At 35.5% G+C, this 21,223-nt stretch overlaps 1 long non-coding RNA gene across 2 annotated transcripts in view; it reads left to right on the top strand.

The window, feature by feature from the left end:
- The first annotated feature begins 4,014 nt into the window (after positions 1-4,014).
- Positions 4,015-21,223, top strand: part of LOC114476233 (uncharacterized) — a 59,114-nt gene continuing 41,905 nt past the window's right edge. For both annotated transcript variants that reach the window (XR_003675549.1, XR_003675548.1), the window contains exon 1: positions 4,015-4,360. This is a non-coding gene — a long non-coding RNA (uncharacterized LOC114476233). The remainder of the gene's footprint in view (positions 4,361-21,223) is intronic.

Raw genomic sequence — 21,223 nt, forward strand, 5'->3', positions numbered from 1 at the left:
GCAGTAGAACCTTCCTGGTAACGGTCTTTCGTTGGAACCTGGCAGTAGAACCTTCCTGGTAACGGTCTTTTGTTGGAACCTGGCAGTAGAACCTTCCTGGTAACGGTCTTTCATTGGAATCTGGCAGTAGAACCTTCCTGGTAACGGTCTTTCATTGGAACCTGGCAGTAGAACCTTCCTGTAATGGTCTTTCATTGGAACCTGGCAGTAGAACCTTCCTGGTAACGGTCTTTCGTTGGAACCTGGCAGTAGAACCTTCCTGGTGTCTGTCCATGTTCTTGCTCAATGGGCCACTAGAACTGTTTCTTTTGTTTCAATTTTTAAGCAGCTTTAGTCAAAGACGTTATGAAAGTTATTTTGTTTTGGTGAAACGATCTTGTTCATTCGCTGCTGCTACATTGATCTATTTTCTTATGTTTCATTTTAAAACTTTAAAAGGAGACAAAAATCAAAACTATGTTTTCAGTTCATGTCATCAAGATTATCACAGATGTTGAACTGTGTACATTAAAATGTTTTTCTATTCATAGCTTAGAATAGATTTTATATTTTTATTTACATGTATGTGATGAAATGTGCCTTTGAATATGAACTCACTCCAAAAACACATAAGACGAATACTCTGTTAGTATTTATTATATACTGTGTAAATGAGAATTTCTCCTCTGTGGATCAAAACAGGTGTATTCTATTATTTTCTATTCTACAAATATACATAAAATGAACAAAATCACATCAATAATACACAAAAAATTCATAATGTAGAAAACAAGAATACATAGGACGAAAAAATTGTGATTAAAAAAAAATTCACAAAATTCGCAAAATGAGTGGAAAAAAAATGCACAACGAATTTTAAACAAACGCACCAAAATGAAAGAGAAAAATACAAAATGACAATTGAAATAGACAGAAATCAAACGACAGTAAAAACAGCCCTTCACTTGATATTTATGATGTCATGTATAATTTTCCTTTATTCATATAGTTGTTTTGGGTAATTTCCTCATTTCTTATCCTTTTGTGTTTTTCTTTAATTTTGAATTTTATGTATTTAAAAAAACATATATATATATATATATATATATATATATATATATATATATATATATATATATATATATAAAATTGTCATTTGGTAAATTTTTATATAAAATTTTTTTGAGTCATTTTTAAAATGTATTTTGGTTATCGTTGTTTATGCCGTTCCGTTATTTTTGTGTGTTTAATTCTGTGTATTTTGTATATTTTTGTTTGGCGGAAGCATATGTCGTGATTAGACCTCAGGGTCTCAATGGCGCGCATTGATATGTTTGCACCGATTAGAACCAGCCGGATCTTCTTTAATCAGTCACACCTGTTAGCAAACGGCTAATGCGAAGAAAGTTTACAGGTTTGTAAATATTCTTTATATTTTCATGTTTTTATCTGGTTTTGGAGTTAATTTGTAACGTTTTGACAAAACTAATTAACTTTATAACATATTTGGATGATAAAAGGAAGACTTAGGGCCGCATGTTTAATTACGGAAGCCGACACGGAATAATTGAGGTTGTTAATATAAAATAGGTCAGAGATTCACTCTTCTATTAAATAGTTATAGTATGAATTATCATAAGAATTGGAAAAAATTTAACAGTAAAATATTGTCATTGTGGACTTAAAACGCTCACAGAAATAGACTTATTTGAACAGTGAAGAATCTTTGTTTTTTCTAGTGTGTGTGTGAAGTGAAACGTAAACCAATCTAACACTAGATGGCGCTATTGACCAGGATCAAAATATACAGACGTTTAAACGTGTGATTGTATTTAAATCTGAGGGTCACGTGATCGATATTAATATCAGCAGTACAATATTAACACAGGAAACTACAAAGGCTTTGTCATTTTCTATATTTTTGTGTTTTTTTAGTTTAAAAAAAAAATAGTTTTGTTTATTTGTTATTTTCAGTGTTTTTGTTAATGTTTTGTATATTTTGTAGTTATTTTTGTTTATATTTGTTCTTTTCTGTATTTTTCAATAAACTTGTAATTTTTTTTTTAGAATGTCTGATGTGATTTTGTGTTACTTCAGGGGCTGCACTAGACCGAGGGCCACCAGTTTGTGTGTTTTTGTTGTTGTTTTGTGTGTTATGAATTTATTATCGTCTGAATTTTTCTTTAAAGTTAAATTAAAATAAATACATAAACAAAGACCTATTAAAATATATTAATTTTTTTGTTGTCTTATAAAAAACTAAACTATAATGTCCACCATCAGAACTAAGTTTATGTATTCAGTCCACCATAATCTTAATATAAATTATTAATGCTGTCAAGTTTACCACTGATTTTGTGTTTTTGGAGTAATTTTTTGTGTGTTTTTCAGGTATTTGTTGTCATCTTGTGTTTTTGTTGAAGTTTTGTCATTTTGTGTGTTCTTGCTGTCAATTTTCATGTTTCTGATATACATTTTTTTTTTTTTAGTAACACTAACCAGTCTACGACTAATTAAAAAAAATAAGACTATATTGAAATATATTGAATTTTAACTAATAAAAACATGAAATCCAATCAGAACTAAGTTTCCTTTTTGGAAAGTATTCAGTGCACCACAATCTTAATGTCATTTAGTTGATTAAAACAATGAAGTTTCACACTGATTTTGTGTTTTTTGGAGTCATTTTTTGATTAAACCTCTACTATTATATGATCTTTCTAAAACTGTAACATTAGCTAGTGTCGCCCCCTGGTGGTGTCTCTACACACACATTTACTAATTATTGAACACAGACTCTCCTGTAGCAAAAGTGTTTGTAGCAAACGTCATGAGTGCATTGATGAGATTCTCACAGGAAAAGATGCTTTTATTTATTTTAGGATTTTTTATTTAGATTTTCTGTATTATTCTCTGCACTGGAAACCTTTCAAATGTGATTAAATAATCCATATCTTATTAAATTATTGTGAATCTGAGCTCTTTCCTGTATTGTTATGAAATAATTCAAAGGCAATCAGGTTTTTTTTTTTTTTTGGCAAATTGACCAGTTTAGGCAAAGTTATAGAAATTAATAAAACAGACATTTGCCATTGGCGGCCCCGGGGCCACATGCGGCTCTCGGTCTAATTTTATGAGGCCCCTAAAGTAAATGTACAAAATGACAGAAAATACGTAAAACAAAAGCAAGAATACATAAAAGAAACAAAGAATGACAACATTGCAGAAAATACAGTAAAAGACAAGAGAAAAACACAGAAAATACTTCAAAAAACACACAACTACTACAAAAATGAAACTACAGGAACACACTAAATTACTAAGATACAAAATTACAGAAAATGACAACAGAAGTAAACAAAAAGACAAGAAAAAACGGAAAAACAACTCCACAGTACTAACAAACAAGTAAAATGAACACAGAAAAAATTATGCAAAAAAATGCAAAATGGCAGCACTAATGCACAATATGACTCCAAAAAAACCTCTATTTTACAGGAAAAATACACAAAAGGACAACAGAAATGCACAAAATGCCTCACAACGATCAAGCAAGACAACAACACAAGAAAAACACATTTACATTACAAAATTAATATAGAAACTTAGTTATTTCCTATATTAATGCTCAGATCACGCATTATTCTAAATGCTGACATGAATGTTGATCATGTGACCCTCCAATCATACCCACCCGCTATGATAAAAGTTGCCTACCTCTGCTCTAAAGCATCAAAACAGTTTTTTAAAAAAAGCTGCTGAAAAATCAAGCTTTTTAGGCCACAACGATCACAGAAATTGGCCAGAAGGACTTAAAGTTTGGACTTTATATAAAAATACTGACAGCAGGTTCTATTATTATTCAATAAACATATTCAATGATGTAGTTAAATAGAAGTTGAGGAGCAGCTGCTGTTGTGGAGTTCTTTTTCCCTCTGGTGTCCTGGAGCTGTTTAGGAAAGAGAGAGAGAGAGAGAGCGAGGAGGGAGGGGGTGCAGTAGGTGGAGTATGGTTTGAGTCCCACACAAGGGAAACCACTGGCAAAGGCTTCTTTTCATACTCTGTGTGTGTGTGTGTGTGTGTGTGTGTGTGTGTGTGTGTGTGTGTGTGTGTGTGTGTGTGTGTGTGTGTGTGTGTGTGTGTGTGTGTGTGTGTGTGTGTGTGTGTGTGTGTGTGTGTGTGTACGCACGCACCTGTGAGCTCTCTCTCACTGCGTGTCCATGTTGTTATTTCGGCAGCTCAGACCTGGAACCACTCACAGCTGGAGGAACTGTTTGAACAGCTTCTGCCTCCATCTTGAGACCAACAAAATGTGAGGAACAAACTTTACCAGAGTCGCAACGAAGAGCTGACAACTGTAGCAGACGAGTGACAGAAGAAAGTAAGTCTATCACACAAACTGCTGCTGCTGCCTTCATCTTTGTTTACCCCAGGATTAGTGAGAAAACTACTTTATTAAGGCATGTGCAGCTGGACTTATTGTGTGTGTGTGTGTGTGTAGATAACATTTTATGATTTGTTGCCTCCGCCGTGCTTCAACTTTTGTAGCAGACTCACTTTTGTTGTTCGATTGTTCAGGCATCGCAAAGCTCCAGATATAACACACACACACACACACACACACACACACACACACACACACACACACACACACACACACACACACACACACACACACACACACACACACACACACACACACACACACACACACACACACACAGGACAGAAGCTGGCTTGTAATTGGACGTATCAGTGTATCACAGCTGCTTTGATTGTATAGAGATATTGAGGTTTTTTCATTGGAAATGTTAATTTGTGTTTGTAGATGTTTTGTGTGTTGTTTAAATTATTTATATTTCTTTTTTTTATGCTTTGTGTATTTTTGTTGTCTTTTTGTTTTTCTGGAGTCATTTTATGTAGTTTTGTTGTTCTTTTGTGTATTTTTGTTCTTTCTGTATATTTTTGTTGTCTTTTTGTGTATTTTTGGAGTCATTTTATGTATTTTTGTGTATTTTTGTAATTTTATGTAGTTTTGTTGTCCTTTCGTATATTTTTCTATCATTTCGTGTATTTTTGAGGAGTCGTTTTGAGCGTTTCCTTTTGGGGGTTGCACAAAATTTGACCCAGGACCGCTTGTGGCCCCCATGCCGCCTGTTGCCTATGTCTGCTTTAGGATATTTCTGTTGGATTGTTCAGGCATCTCAAAGGTCCAGAAATAACACACACACACACACACACACACACACACACACACACACACACACACACACACACACACACACACACACACACACACACACACACACACACACACACACACACACACACAGGAGAGAAGCTGGTTTGTGACTGGACGCGTTAGTGTAGCACAGCTGCCTGGACTGTTCTGGTATAGATGGTGTTCATGCTATTTGATGACCATCACTGGGGCTGTTCCTGAACGTTCTCCATCATTGGTTCTAGTTGAAATGTGAGCGTTTGAAAAAAATTCACTTGCCAAAAAAACGTTGTTTGCAAACATTGGTGAGGGAAGAATTTGGCATGCGACGCATCTTTTTCAGGGTGTAACCAACGTGTCTGTTGAACCCAGCAAATAAAGTGTTTAATTTAATGTTCTGTTTATTCAGCTGGATACAAGCAGAAAATATAACTAATATAAGAGAAAATGATTGGCCTTCAGTCAGCTCCTAATGACGTGAAACAGTTCTGATCAGAGGGTCACGTGATCAACATTCATCTCAGCGTTTTCAGAAATGACCATTGATCTGAGCATTAACACAGGAAACAACTGTTTTTTTTACTTATACTTGTCTTTTAGTCGTCTTGTGTATCTTTTGGTTTGTTTTGTGTATTTCTGTCTCGTTGTTCTTTTGTGTGTTTCTTTGTAATTACGTCCCTCAAGAAGGTTATGTTGTTTATTTATTTATTTGTCTGGATTTTGATTAAACCTAAAGGAATTAAGGAACAAGTGGTAAATTAATCATATTATATTGTGTATTTTTTATCATCTTGTCTGTTTTTTAATTATTTTGTGTAAAAAAAAAAAAAAAATTGTGATAATTTTGTATAGATTTGCTGTCCTTTTGTGTATTTTTCTGTCATTTTCTGTATTTATGTTATTTTTAGTTGTCTTGTCTGTTTGGTTAATTTTGTGTATTTTTACCAGAATCAGTTGTTGTTGTTTACATGAGTTAAAATCACTCCTGTTATTCATGAACAGATCGGGCTGTAAGACCAAAAAAACAAAAGTCGATTTCTCATTTATTTGTGAGTCAAATAATACGACTGTTGCTGGTACAGAATCATTGGCACATACCAATATATAAAAGGGGTTCATTACCCCGTACGTGTCACGGGGGCCCCAGGGGTCCCCATTTTTCAAATCACTACTCCTTTAGTTCTCGTTAGAATAGTTTGTTATGAATACTCTATGAATGAATATGATGAGACACTCTGAGCCCCTTTTTTGAAATGGGGCCCAGGGACGACGACCCCCCCCTCCCCATTTTCAGTAATTTTCACATTTATGGGAACATAGTCGTGTGATATATCGTTTCAAAGGTAATTCAATGTAAATTACGATTATGCCTTAGGGGCCCGAGGGCCCACCCCCCTTTTTTGGCAATGTCTATTAAAGTGGTTTTCTCATTTATTTGTGAGTCAAATATTGTGACTAGAGGTGTCCCGATCCGATATTTATATCGGATATCAGCCAGAAAACGAATATCGGATTTTATCGGCCTGCATCTAAAATCACCAATATAAGCTTCTCCAATAAAATTTTCCACTCCAGCACTTCTATCCATATGGTTCACACTCCAACAAAGTAACTACTGTTAATGACTATTGATCTATGTTTGAGTGACATCACTTGATCAAGCCTTTTCTAACATTCCACACTACAAAATAAGTCATAAATGTATGTATGATTTGTGCTGATATCATATCTGATCAATATCGGTATCGGCTGATACGCAGGGCTGCAGTATCGGTATCATATCGGAAGTGAAAATTTTGTATCGGGACATCCCTAATTGTGACGGTTGGTGGTACCGAATCATTGACGGATACCAATATATGAATGGGACCCATTACTCCGTATGTGCCCAGGGGGCTCTCCGGGGCCCTTTTTTTTTACTCTGTGCAACCGAGTAATTTGACTAAATAATCAAACTTGGTACGTGCTTTTCGGGGCGGAGATGTTCCACGGGCCCGGCCAAAGTTCATCCAAACTTGTTTTTGTAATCCTATACTTTGTTGTAGTTTTTTTTATATTAATGGAGTAATTATGTGTATATTTATAAAAAAAAAAACAAAAAAACTTTTGTCTGGATTTTGATGAAAGGAAATTTCCAAAATGGGATAAGGAACAAGGGGTTCAATCTAGGGGATGAATTTTGTGTATTTTTAGTTGTCACTTTGTGAATTTCTCTATTTTGTGTATTTTTTGACATCTCGTCTGTTTTTTTGTAATAAATTCTTATTTGTGTTTTGTCATTTTGTCTAGTTTTGCTGTCCTTTTGTGTATTTATTTTGTCATTTTCTATATTTATGTTGTCATTTGTTATTTTTTTTAAAATCCTTTCTTTGTTGTTTTTTGTATTAACTGTAATGGAGTAATTATGTGTATATTCGTGGTCATTTTGTGTAGTTTTGCTGCCATTTGGTGTATTTTGCTCTTATGTTTTTGTTCAGTGTATTTTTGGAGTATTTTTGTGTATATTTGTAGTCATTTCCTGAACTTTTTCTCCTTTCTTTTTTTTGTATTTTTCTGTCATTTTATGTGTTATTTGGAGTCATTTTGTGTATTTGTTTTGTGTATTTTCTTCTGTCCTCTTTTTTTGAGTCATTTTGTGCGCTTACTGAGAGGGTCGTACAGAATTTGGGCCCCGGACCATCAGTTGCGCTTGTCTGGAGTGGAGGATGCAAACAGTCACATGATTTTATTTTTTTATCATTACATATGCAGAGAACACATTTCCACATCATGAAAACATGAAGTGTGCATCTCTGTTTCATGGTCTTTACCTGCACGTTAGCAAACATGCTATTTATTTATTTATTTATTTATTTATTTATTTATTTATTTATTTATTTATTTATTTATTTATTTATTTATTCATTCATTTATTCATTTTTGTGTTTGAACTATTGTTTAAACTGACCAGTATCATCATCACACAACAATATATCACACATTTATATCAGGAAACTCTACATGTTTGACAAATTAAAACATAGTCACGTATAAAAGTCCATATTTAGTGTACAAGAGCAGCAAAAAATATGTAGAAAAAGTGTTGGGGGAGGCTGAGTTTGTGTGCGCGCTGCATGCTTTACATTCTTAGCGTTTGACCTCTATGGAAAATAACAACAGCAGCGTTGAAGGTCAAACTGCATTGGCCACCACCTGAAGCACTAAACCAAAGAGCTAAGTTAGCTTAGCATAGTTCTGCTCTGCTACAGCAAAGAATACAGTATATTAAGGTTTTACTAGGAGGTGATTTTTATCACATTAATACAGGAAAGAACAAAGGCTTTTTGTGCTTGTTTTCTGTATTTTTGGAGTTAATTTATGTATTTGTGTAAACGTTGCATGTTATGTGTCATTTTTAAGTCACATTTGTGTTATTTTTCTTTATGAATGTAAGTTTTTTGTATATAATGTTGTTGGTTGTTTTGTGTGTTTAAGTCATTTTGGATATAATTGTTGTTGTATTTGGAGACTTTTTGTGTATTTTTCCTGCTATGTGTATTTGTTGTTGGTGTGTATTTGGTGTCATTAATATCATTTTTTTGTGTTTTTTGTTGTCATTTTGTCTATTTTTCAGTCATTCCATGTGCTTCAGTTTTCTTGTTTATTACCACAATTTCTGTGTTTTTTGGAAACGATTTGTGTAAATTTTTGATTTTGTTTGTTGGAGACATACATCTTTGTTGTTTTGTATATTTTTCCCTGTGTTGTTGTTGTTTTGTATAGTTTTCTCTCATTTTGTGTGTGTTTGGAGTTCGTTTGGTACAATTGTTGTTGTATTGTCTTTGTGAAGTCATTGTGTATTTTAGTTGCTGATTTGCATCATTTTTCATTTTGTGTTTTTCTGTTATTTTTGTGCATTTTTGTTGTCGTCTGTGTGTATATGGTTTTTACCTTTATTTAACCAGTAAAGTCTTTTCCACTACAGGAGACATTATAACTGTATAAATAAGTGCTAAAACCTGGACATGTTGACCAGCTTGTGTTTTTTCAATAAAATCTAAAAATAAAGTTCTAACTTTCAGCATTTATTTATTGTTATAGAGACATAAACCTCAGTTAAGTTACACTAAAGTCAAAGGCAGATTGTTATTATTTTTATATTTTAAGTTGTTGGCACATGGCATGTTAAAGCCAATGTTGTGAGTGTAAAATGTCAATAAAATATATTTCATACTTAATGTTCTCATGTAGGTGTACACATTTACAGATTAGTTGTTTCTTGAGTCATATATAAAAAAAATCGCAATAATCACCTTTTACTTTAATATCTGGATATATTGTATCGGGATACGAATCATATCACCAGATGCCAGGCAATACAAACCCCTAATATGGTGTCACTTTGTGTATTTTTGACGTTTTGTATAATTTTTGGTCATTGTTTGTTTTGTGTTTTTTGAGTGATTTGGTGTTTTTGGATTTTTTTTTTAATGTATTTTTGATATTTTTATAATTTTTTTTTTGTTTTTCTTATATTTCTGTAGAGGTCTTAAGTGTTTTTGCAGTAAATTTTGTCTTTTTTTGATTTAACACCTGTGCCAACACCGTGGCAACCTTACAAACCAGCATGCCCCGCCCCCATCAGGCTCAGATGAACACACATACAAAATAAAATACAACAAAAGTCTAATGTGAGAAAGAAGTGATGAGAACAAGGTGATGTGACGGCGTTGTGTGGAGCACATATAAAACGACTGGTTTGAACCTGCTCATTTTCTCTCGTAAAAGGAACAAGTCTAATAAAGCGGCTGCCAGACCTCACGCCTGTCATTGGCCGTAAAATACCAGCACTACTTCCCTTTTTCTCTCCTCACAATAACCTTTTGACCTCTCTGACTCTCTCCTCTCGCTCAACGTGGTTTGTTTTCTTGGTTTCTGACTGCGTCTCGTTTCTGCCCTCAAACACAAACTCGTTGGTCGACTTTGCCGTGAACCAGTGTTTGGAATCCGTTCGTGCTTGTTGTTCTAAACAGAGAGAACTGATTAGGTCTCCTCCTGTCTTTGTTAAACCATGGCTTGGCCCTCGGACTAATGTTGTGTTGCTCCCAACGTAAACACACCAAATGACTTCAAAAACACACAAAATGACAGAAAAACACCAAATCATAACTATGATAAATCCCAAAAACAAAACCACACATAAATTACAGAAAAATGCACAAAATAACTCAATGTATAAAAAATTACAGAAAATGACTCCAAAAACACACACATAATCCTAATTACTCCATAAACACGAGATGACAACATAAATACACAAACACACAAAATTAAATCAGAAATACATTCAATAACAATAGATTATGTAAAATTGCATCATAGCAACAAGAAACACTCAAACTGAGAAATAATATACAAAAACACTAAAAATACACAATATGGCAACAGAAATACACACAATGACCCCACAAATACACAAAATGACAAAAAACACCAATTATACATACAAAATTACAGACAAATACCAAATCACAACTAACACACTGACTACAAAAATACATGTAAATAACAGAAGAATATATAAAATACACAAAATTATTCCAGAAAAACACAAGACAACCAAACAATCACATAAAATTGCAACAAAAATAAACAAAATGTCTCTAAAACAAATAACTTTTTTTTTTTTTAACCGGTTGAACTTTGAGATTGTTTTTTAATATAAAGTGTATTACAAATAAAATATTATTATTGAAAATTCACAAAACAATAACAATCATATAATAGTAACTTACCACCACTAAGTGTGGAGTGAAAGAATAATGCATTCATTCTGTAAAGCACTTTGAGTGTCTATGATAAAGCTCTTAATAAAATCTAATTATTATACACAAAATGTGAAATAATGTACAAAAATACACAAAATGAAGACAGAAATACATAAAATGATGATAAATTAAGCAAAACAGCCACAAAAAGGCTCCATAAATACACATAATGACACAAGCCTGCCTTCTGTGTTGTAGTAATGCTAAATTTGGTCACTTTATAACTTATGAATGTTTAAGGATCTGTTTGTATTCTGTAGAATGTGAAAGTGTAACAGGGAAGTTTTATTAAAGCTTTAAATGGTGTAATTTAGTGAAGTAGCCCCCCCAACACACACACACACACACACACACACACACACACACACACACACACACACACACACACACACACACACACACACACACACACACACACACACACACACACACACACACACACACACACACACGTTTCCTAGTCCTAACCTGGTGCTGCTGCTGGTCCCTGTTTCTGAGAAATCTGGCTATTGACCAGAGAACAGGACCAAAATAAACAACATACTGTGCGGGGATTAAGGGTGTTGGAGAGCTTCTTAAATTACAGCCCTCAGAACATATCCAGATGTTGCCTCCCTGATCCTCGTCAGGTAACACACGTGAGAGGGGGGAGGGGGGTTTCTGCTGTCCGTCTGTAGTTTAAAACCATGAGAAAAACCACAGAAGACGACTTTATTCTGTAAATGTAATGTTTATTAGCATTAACACAACATTTAAGTGCTTTCAATCATAACACTAATGCTAATGCTAAACCAGCCACGTTGATAGCAAAGCTGCACCAATAGATAATTACCTCCACCTACCAGTAGGGTTGGGCATCGTTTGGATTTTAACGATTCTGGATTCCGATTCTTTGAGTTGTGCAGGTCACAGATTTCACAAGATAATTTTTTCATTTGAAAAAGCCTTTAAACAGGCCATTTTTATTAATTCACTAAGTTGACATAGTTTAATATGGTTGCTGTAATGTAACTAGGGTGTTCAATTACAAAGGTCCCAACTGTAACTGTAAAAGTGAAACTTTCTGAAATATAACTACAAACAAGTTGTCATCAGTGTAAAAAACATAGAGCTACAGGTAGATGTGAAACTAAATAAAACAAACTCGAACCCTGGAACAGTCATGTGACAAATCAATCAATAGTTCTTGTTGAGAATTATTATTATTCTGGATACAGTGGAAACAGAAACTATAAAAAATAGTTATATTATGAATTATGAATATATTATATTTATATTGTATGGAACATATATACATAAATGTAATTGGAGTCTAAAGCCACAAAAAAACACCACTTCAAAAAGAAAATAGACTAATATAAGACCTCTTTACAATCATTTGAGTCATTCTGCGCTTGCGCGACTTGCGGCGATGACGCACTGGTGACGACATAATCCAAGATGGCGGTGGCCCGGACTACAGCCGACACTATGAAATAAGAGCCTTAAAAGACATGGATATAATGAAAAGAGTGGATGGACAGAGGCATAAACATGCAGACTTATTAAACACACACAGACCTCGGTAAACGGAACAGGCTTCACAGGACGGCTGGCACTAGGACCCAGAAGCGGAGTAACTGCATTCACAGGCTGTAATATCACCAGTTTATCATTTTACTTGTTGTTAGAGCTACTGTCTTTACCAGGGAGATAATATTTATTCCTGGTGATTGTTTTCTGGAGTTTTACTTGGCTTTTTACTGGTGATTAGTTCATATCTCCCTTCTGCTCCGCAGTCCAAACTATAACCGTACACACACACACACACACACACACTGCAGTCGCGTTCTGAACGCATCTTATACAAACTTCGCGTAAACAAACAGAGCAAGCCGCGAAAACAAATTAGTGCGGGCATTTAGGAATCGAAAGAAGGAATCGAAATGTAAACATCTTTGTCACGGTTCCGGAACCGGACGTACGGAATCGGTTCCTATTTGGAAACGGTTCTCAGTGCCCAACCCTAGTCCACACATACACAAGTTTATACACAGCTATTTACAATTTTATCTGTAAAATTGGGTGTTTTGTCTTTTTTTCTATTTATTTTTGTCATTTTGTGTAATATAGTTTTGTGTTTTTGTTGTTTTTATGTGCTTAGAGAATTATTTTTGTATTTACTCTTGTCATGTCCCTACTAATTATTCTCTGTGTTTCTAACAGTCATTTTATGTATTCTTCTTTTATATTAATGTCAATGTGTTTTTTAGTCATGTGTTTCTGTGATTTTTTTATTTTTATTTTTATTTTCTTTGCCATTTATTTATTATTTTTCTACTTATTTTGTTTGTGTTTTGTGTGTGACATGAGGTAGTTTTGTGCATCTTTGAAATCTTTTTGTTTTGTACGTGTTTCTCTCGTTTTGTGTTTGAGGAGTTTTTTTTTTTCCTGTATTATGTTAGATTTAAGATTCATTCCAACTTCTTAAACTCAAACAGATTTTGTGGGTTTGTTTTTAGGGGCCAAACTAAATTAGATCGATTGTGTTGATGAAGTTGGTTAACCTCTGAATTTTGTACATTTTTATTGATACTTGATTTATTAGTCTACATTGTTTCATACCATTTTTTTGACACATTTTGTATGTAATTTGGGCACATTTTGTGCAATAATTTGAGGGAAATTAAGAGGTTTTTCAACAATTTATTTATGCATTTTATTCATTTGTTTATTTATTTGACAGTGTCGACAATCAGTTTCTTCTCCCTATTATAAAAAATGTAGCAGGCTATAGATGGCAAACATATCAACGCTAATAACGACACCAGACACAATAAAAGTCCTCTAACACAGAGACGGGGAATTTTTATCACAGCGAGAGCCACAAAAATGACTGTTTCTGATCTGAACGCCACTTTATTGATTTTAAATATCAGCATTTAGTATAATGCACAATCTGAGCATTAATACAGAAGGATTTTGTGTATTTTTGTTGTTTCTTTGTGTATTTTTGAAGTCATTTTATATATTTGTGTTAATGTTGTGCCCTGCGATGGACTGGCGCACTGTCCAGGGTGTACCCCCCGCCTTTGGCCCAGTGTGAGCCGGAGATGGGCACCAGCAGACCCCCGTGACCCTAAAAAAACAGGAACAAGACTATTTGAAAAGGGATGAATGGATAATGGTGCGTGTTGTCATCTTTGTGTGTTTATGATTGTTTTGTGTTTTTCGGTGCATGTTTTGTAAGTTTTTCAGATATTTTATGTATGTTTGGAGTCATTTTATGCATTTGTGTTAATGTTGCGTGGCATGCGTCATTTTTGTGTCTTTTTATGAATGTTTTATACATTTGTTGTTTTTGTGCGTGTTTTGAGTATTTTTTGTTGTAATTTTATGTATTTTTGATAATGTTGGGTTTGTCATTTCTGTGTTTTTATGAATGTTTTGTATTTTTTTTTTTTTGTGTTTTTGTTGTCATTTTGTGCATTTTCCTGTAATTTTGTATATTTTCTGGAGCTATTTGCATTTATTTTAAGGGGGTGCATGAAGTTAGCCCCGGAGCCCACGTGTGCTGCAGTGTTTCGTTACCAGACAAGGAGGACAGTGATTGGCTGGACATGACATTTTTGTTCTAGTTTGTTCCTGTGATGTTAGATATTCAATGTCAGACAGATTCAGATCTTTCTGTCTAATCCCCTAAATAAACATCCTCCATTGATTTACTGCAACTTTCAGTGTCACTTTGGCAGAGTGGAAATGAAGTAAAAAGGACTCCACATCCCACAATGCAATGCACCAAACTTTTCCGACAATGTCAATAAGAGAGTGAAGTTAGTTTTATCCTCCACTATAAACAGTGGCAATTTCACCTTTTATTCCCGTGCAACATATCTCTGATTTATTGATCTTTAGGGGCTACACTGTCTGTATCTAATAATAAATTAGCACATTTTCACATGATTTCAGGACGTTCAATAGCCTGTAATGATGTCTAATGAAAAAGCAAATGGAAATGACTAAAGCAGGGGTCTCTAACCTTTTTCAGGATGAGAGCTACTTAAAAAAAATAAAACAAATGCAAGCTACTTCTACTCCCTTTATTTTTAATTTGTATTTGCAGTGTATATTATCACATTTTTACATTATTATATGCTTACCTTTAATGTAGGGATGTAACGATTAATCGTAAGGCAGTTAAAAATCGATTCATAGGTATCACGATTGACATCGATACTTTGAAAATTGAATCGCAGTACTTTTTTTAAACATACGATGTATTTATCCCTTCTCTTGTCCAGCAGTGTACGCGGCAGGTGGAATCTGCTACTACTTTCTTTCTGGCCGCCTACTACTCTTAAACATGTTAATAATTGATTCCTTACCCCTTTAGCACCGAAAGAATATCTGTAATATTGCGTGAATATCTGTAAAAGTCACATTTTTCTATTAGCTCTGTCTGCTAGCATAGCATCTCTTCTTCACTGCAAGAATTTCTGCATGCCAACCGACCACTGGGTTACCAGTGCCCTCTGCTGGTCCAAACAAACATCTGACGTAAATCAGTGAAATTACTGTTTTTTGTTTTTTTTTTTTAAAGTCCAATTGTTAAGGCACAAAATACATTTTCAGTTGCACTTTTAAAAAGAAAAATAACTATTATGCAGTTTTGCATTGTTTACTATAGAACCAGAATTTAAATTAATAGGCTTCTTCTTCATTTGTATTATTCCTTTATTTATTTCATTCAAGTTTTATTTTTAGTTAAATTGCATTATTTTGAATAGTTTATCAAGGGATTATTTTGACAATGAAAAATAAAAATATAATAGTACAGTATTTTTTAGTTTTTTTTCCCAAAACAAATAAAGGAATATTTTTCAGTCATCATTTGCCTACAGTCCCATTTTGTAAAATGAATCGTATCGTGAACCCAGTATTGTGAATCTAATCGTATCAGGAGTTGAGTGAATCGTTACACTCTTACTTTAATGAGATTTCTGACACTGCATGCTGTTGACTAGGGTATTATAATCTGGTACGTATCCCTAGAGGTTCACTCTAATGCGCTCTGACTTAATAAAGTTCATGTCAGAAAAGGCAGATTTGTTATGTTGAGTCAAACAGGGTAGCACATTCCATGGCTTCTGTGCTAATGTTGGGGTGCTTCTTTGCATCCACCCTAGGGCTGGGATAAACGATTCTTTTTTAAACGATTAATCTAGTGATTATGTTTTTGATGCATCGATTAATCAAACAATTCATTTTTCCAATTCGATTATCTCCCCATTAATTGACTGAAAGCAATTTATACATGTTGATTTACATGTCTAAAATTAAAAATATAACATGAATTCCTTAACATTGCAATATGTTTATTGCTCTTCAACTCAAAATTCCAAAATAAAGTTCAAGTAAGAATATAAAAGTACAAAATAATGCGTTCAGAGTCAGAGGTAGCATTCAATAAAAAGGCAGTGGGAGGCGACAGCCTGTCATGGTGTCCTTCCTGAACCAATAGAATTCAAGATTTATGTTAAACACACAGGCCTAGCTTACTGAAAAAAGGGCATCTTTTAAGTCTTCATTCACATGAAATTAACAACAACTTAAATGAATAAACTCTGCCACTCAGTTTTCTTAAACTCAAATTCCAAATACTAAAACAGAAAGTGCTTTTCCAACAAAAAATAAACTTTCCTTTTACCTTAAGAATTGTGTGTGTGTTGTTGCTGCTGATGTCACGGTGGGTGTTTCCTCTTTGTCCCGTCGACGCGCTGCCGTCCGGTCACACCCGGGATAAAGGACGAGGGTTACAGGGAACAGCTACCTTGGACATACGAGTGCGTGCCTTCACTGCCTTTCACTTTTGAAACTCTGAGGAGCCACTCTCGTTAGTTGGTCTCCGGAGACGCCATCTTTGTTTTGGTCGGACGACGCATCAGCGTGCATATTTTGCGTCGACGTTATCGATTACGTTGACGCTTTGTCCCGGCCCTAATCCACAAGCTTCCAGAAATCAACAGCAGACTTGTGACTTCAACGGGATTTAATTTTGCAGACCGACAATTTCATTCTCCAAATCAACAGCACTGAGACTGAACACCTCACCCATCTGTTCACAAAGTCAGATATGTCCACATCCATGAAGGGGTTTGAAATTAATGTGGCACAGGGCTCCAGCCTCACAAAGTCTCCTCCCCCAGCCTGGTTAAGAGCTCTATGTATTTCTGGATGTCCATGGCCCCAGATGCAGCATGATTTTCCTCCAGCATTTTGAGCACAGAGGGGAAGTGCTGCATTTTCCTATTCTTCACTTGTTGGAGAAACAAAGTTTAGCCTTGGCAGCACTAATGTCACTGATTGTCTGCAGTTCAGGTTGTTTAATTTCTTCATCACATCTGCTAGAAATGCCAGGTCCAGTAGCCATGCACAGTGTCAGACAGCAGAGTTGTATCATTTCTTGCTTCCATAAGCTTTGATCCGTCAGAAGTGCTAAAAAACTGATGCAGGACGTTTCCTCTGCTAAACTATCTGATTTGTGTAAGCAGCAAAAGATCGTAATCCGTGTATCATTCGTTCATTTGTTTTTCATTATGTAACAAAAACATGAAAAATTTAAAAAACACTCATTATTTGATATTTGTTTCCAAAACCAAAATGAAAAAACAGAAAACTCCTTGTTTTTCAAGTTCAAGCTCTTTTGCTTCGGTACAGGAAACGAAAAACGGAAAAGGAACACCTTTATTCATTTTCTCCATTACCGATTGGCCAACATACGTGAAGTGTTACACATTCTGAGATATCTTTAGCTCTGCAACACTTAAGAGTCTCTAAATCCTCCTAAATGTCCGTGAGGAGGTTCTGTGTTCAACACCAGCTAAAACGAAAAGGACACGTTTCTGATGCACAGTTGGAAGCAGCGATCTTGTCATGCCGAACTGCTGTTAGCATAGCCGTTAGCGTCGGATGAGAGTACACTTCCGGGTCACGTACTTTGACCAATCTGTAATGGAGAAAACAATAAAGGTGTTTGTTTTTTGTTTTTTTGTACCGAAGCAAAAGAGCTTGAATTTGAAAAACAAGGCATTTTCTGTTGTTTCATTTTGGTTTTGGAAACAAATATCAAATAATGAGTGTTTTTTTTTTTTTCATTTTTCATGTTTTTGTTACATAATGAAAAACGAATGATACACGGATTGATCGCCATATTCCATAATTTGTCCATAATTCCAAAAATAACTTCAAACTTCAGTGTTGTTTGGCCTTTGCTTGGATATGATTTATTATCTTTATAGCAGGTGTCAAAACATGTTCAAACCCCATGACTTTGGCACAAATGAACTGTTGGTGGATGATGCAATGATAGTTCAGAAAACGAGGTCATGGCCGGGAATCTATCAGTTGTTGACACCAAGTTTTCTAACGGCTCATTCCTTTCGGTAAAGTAGTTCTTCATTACGTTGTAAATGTCCAGGCCTCTTGTTGTTGTTTTCAAACGTAGCAATGTGAGAAATTCCTCTTTAACCGAGAAGTCATCAAACACCGTTCCTATGAAAAGCGCCAACTGAGCCGTGTCGCTTGAGTCCATCGATTCATCACATTGAATTGAAAACCATTTTTCACGTACCTATGTCATGTTCCAGCTGCCCCTTTGCGTCTTCTGAGAGCGCAGAAACTCTCCTTACCTTGGCATTCACGCCTTGCTGCACCTCTGATATAGCAGACAGGATTTCAGGACCATTTTTGTGATCTTTGAACAAAGAATTAGGCACGAAAGTCATTACATCCTTGACAAAAAAGTTTTTTTTTCTTTGCTAAATGATGGGCCACTTTGAATGATGCTTCAGTTGCAGCTTCAGCTTCCTTCTCTGGTTTGGTTAACAACCATTGCTGCCGTAGAAATCCCACTTTCAGCTCCCTCGCCTTAGCTGACCGCAGGCTGCTGCCAGAAGGAAAATCACGGTCAAACTTCTCCACATTGCCTTTCTTCCAGACTGCAACGCTCGTCCCGCAAACCAAGCACACACACCTGTCTTTTACACTTGTGAAGAAGTACTCAGTCTCCCACTCTTGATGGAAATGGCACGCCTTCTGTTATTTTCCTCGGTGGCTCTGCCTCACTCGTTGTTTAGTTGTTGGCTAGCTTCAGTCCCGTTAAGATGAAATCCACTTTTGTTCTTTAGTTGCGTTCAGGTTTGGCTTGGAAATATTAGCGTTAGCCGGCGGCTTGCGTCACTATTACTCAAACGTGATTAATCGATATTCATTTTTGGGTGGGGTAGGGGGTGGGGCTGGTGGTTAGATATATAGATCTAACCACCACTATCTACAATTTAGAGTTGTAGTAAGTAGATAGTTTGCTAGGAGTGAGATTTTGTTTTTGCATAGGGTAGATTATTTTTTTTCTTTTATTTTTTGGATTTGCTTGGCGAGCTACCGTTAGCTCCCTGTGGGAGAGCCCTGGACTAAACTCTGACATGGAATTAATGAAATGTTGGAGTGGAATGTGATTGGATGGATAATCTCTAGTTAAAAACCAAGTTTGTTCTCTTCTTAATCTGCAGCTGCTGACGTTTCCCTTTGTGCTGCTTTGATTGTGATCATATGAGCAGATACATGTGTGTTATGAGCCACAGTAATTATGCTAACAGTGGGATTTCCCTTTCAGCTCCAATGCACTATTTGCATTTAATGGAGTGCAGCTGTTTGTGACTCCATGGGAGATTAGTGTGTGTGTGTGTGTGTGTGTGTGTGTGTGTGTGTGTGATCGCTAAAAGAATCCCATCATCTTTCCTTCTCTTTGTTTGACATGTGATTGTGTGTCACACATGTAAACAACCAGTTGGCCGTGCTAACAGGAGCTTGCTAGCTAACTGTTTATTTAATTTTATTTATTTGTATTAATGTTGTGTGTTTTGTGTCATTTTTTTGTATTTTCATGAATGTTTTGTACTTTTTTCTATTTTTGTGCACATTTTGTAAGTTTTTCTGATATTTTGTGTATTTTTGTTGTTGTTTTGTGTATTTCCTTGTAATTCTGTGTTTTTTCTCTTTGCTTCTCTTTGCATCCGACATATTTGTTTGACATGCGATTGTGTGTTTCACACATGTAAACAAACAGATGGCCATGCTAACACAGGAGCTAGCTAGCTTGCTAACTGTTTATTAAATTTTGTGTTTGTGTTGCTTGTGTCATTTTTGTGTATTTCTATTATTGTTTTGTACATTGTTATTTTTGTGCACGTTTTGTAAATTTTTCTGTTATTTTGTGTGTTGTCGTTTTGTGTAGTTTTGGAGTCATTTTTTGTATTTGTGTTAATTTGTGTTGTCATTTTGTTAGATTTGTTAGTTTTTCTTAATGTTTCATGTATTTCAATTTTGTGTATTTTGATTAGCGTTTTGTACATTTTTTCTGTTATTTTTGTGTATGTCTTGTGTTTTGTGTATTTTTGTCGTCATTAATTTTGCTTGTTGTCATTTTCATTTGATTTTCTGAATGTTTTGTAAATTTTTCTGAATGTTTTCTGATACTTTGTGTATTTCTGTTGTCATTTTGTGTATTTTCCTGTAATTCTGTGTGTTTTTCCTCTTTCCTTCTCTTTGGATCTGACATTAATATGACATGTGATGGTGTGTGTATCGTGTGGCCGTGCTAACACAGAAGCTAGCTAACTGTACATGGAGCACAGAGAGGCGAGGCCACCTGGTTACTGTGGTTTTAACAGAGCTTTACTTTGAGGGCGAGCCTCGCTACTTAGTTAAACAAAAGGGCCTCCATGTTGGTCCTCTAGATAAACACACTTTCCTGAGAAAACACGGGCACGGTTACACTTTAACCTGCGGCGGGGACGGAGAGGGGACCGGGGGGATGGAGGGTACATCCTCCTTGTGGACAGTTTAGACCATGAGTTCAGACCTGCAGTGAGAATCATGCGCTACACGTGAAACCTTTCTGGCCTGTCAAACAATGGAGCCTTTGACGAGCACCGCCCCCACCCCACCCCTTCCTCATCCTCATCTTCAGTACAGTCAGAGCACTGTCTCAAGGGCTTGGATGTCACTCCCCATCTCTGTTGTGCTCCCCTGGAGCTGACCAGCTGCCTCTGAGGCTGCACAGAGGAGCTACAGTCAGAGTTCAGCTCTGCCCGACCGCGTCAACACGCTGCTCGCACATAAATAACCTGATAGGCCCAGCCTCATGGGAGAGGGATGAACAGAGCCTTTTAGCCTGGCC

This window comes from Gouania willdenowi, chromosome 14, assembly GCF_900634775.1.
Source record: "Gouania willdenowi chromosome 14, fGouWil2.1, whole genome shotgun sequence".
Classification (NCBI taxonomy): domain Eukaryota; kingdom Metazoa; phylum Chordata; class Actinopteri; order Blenniiformes; family Gobiesocidae; genus Gouania; species Gouania willdenowi.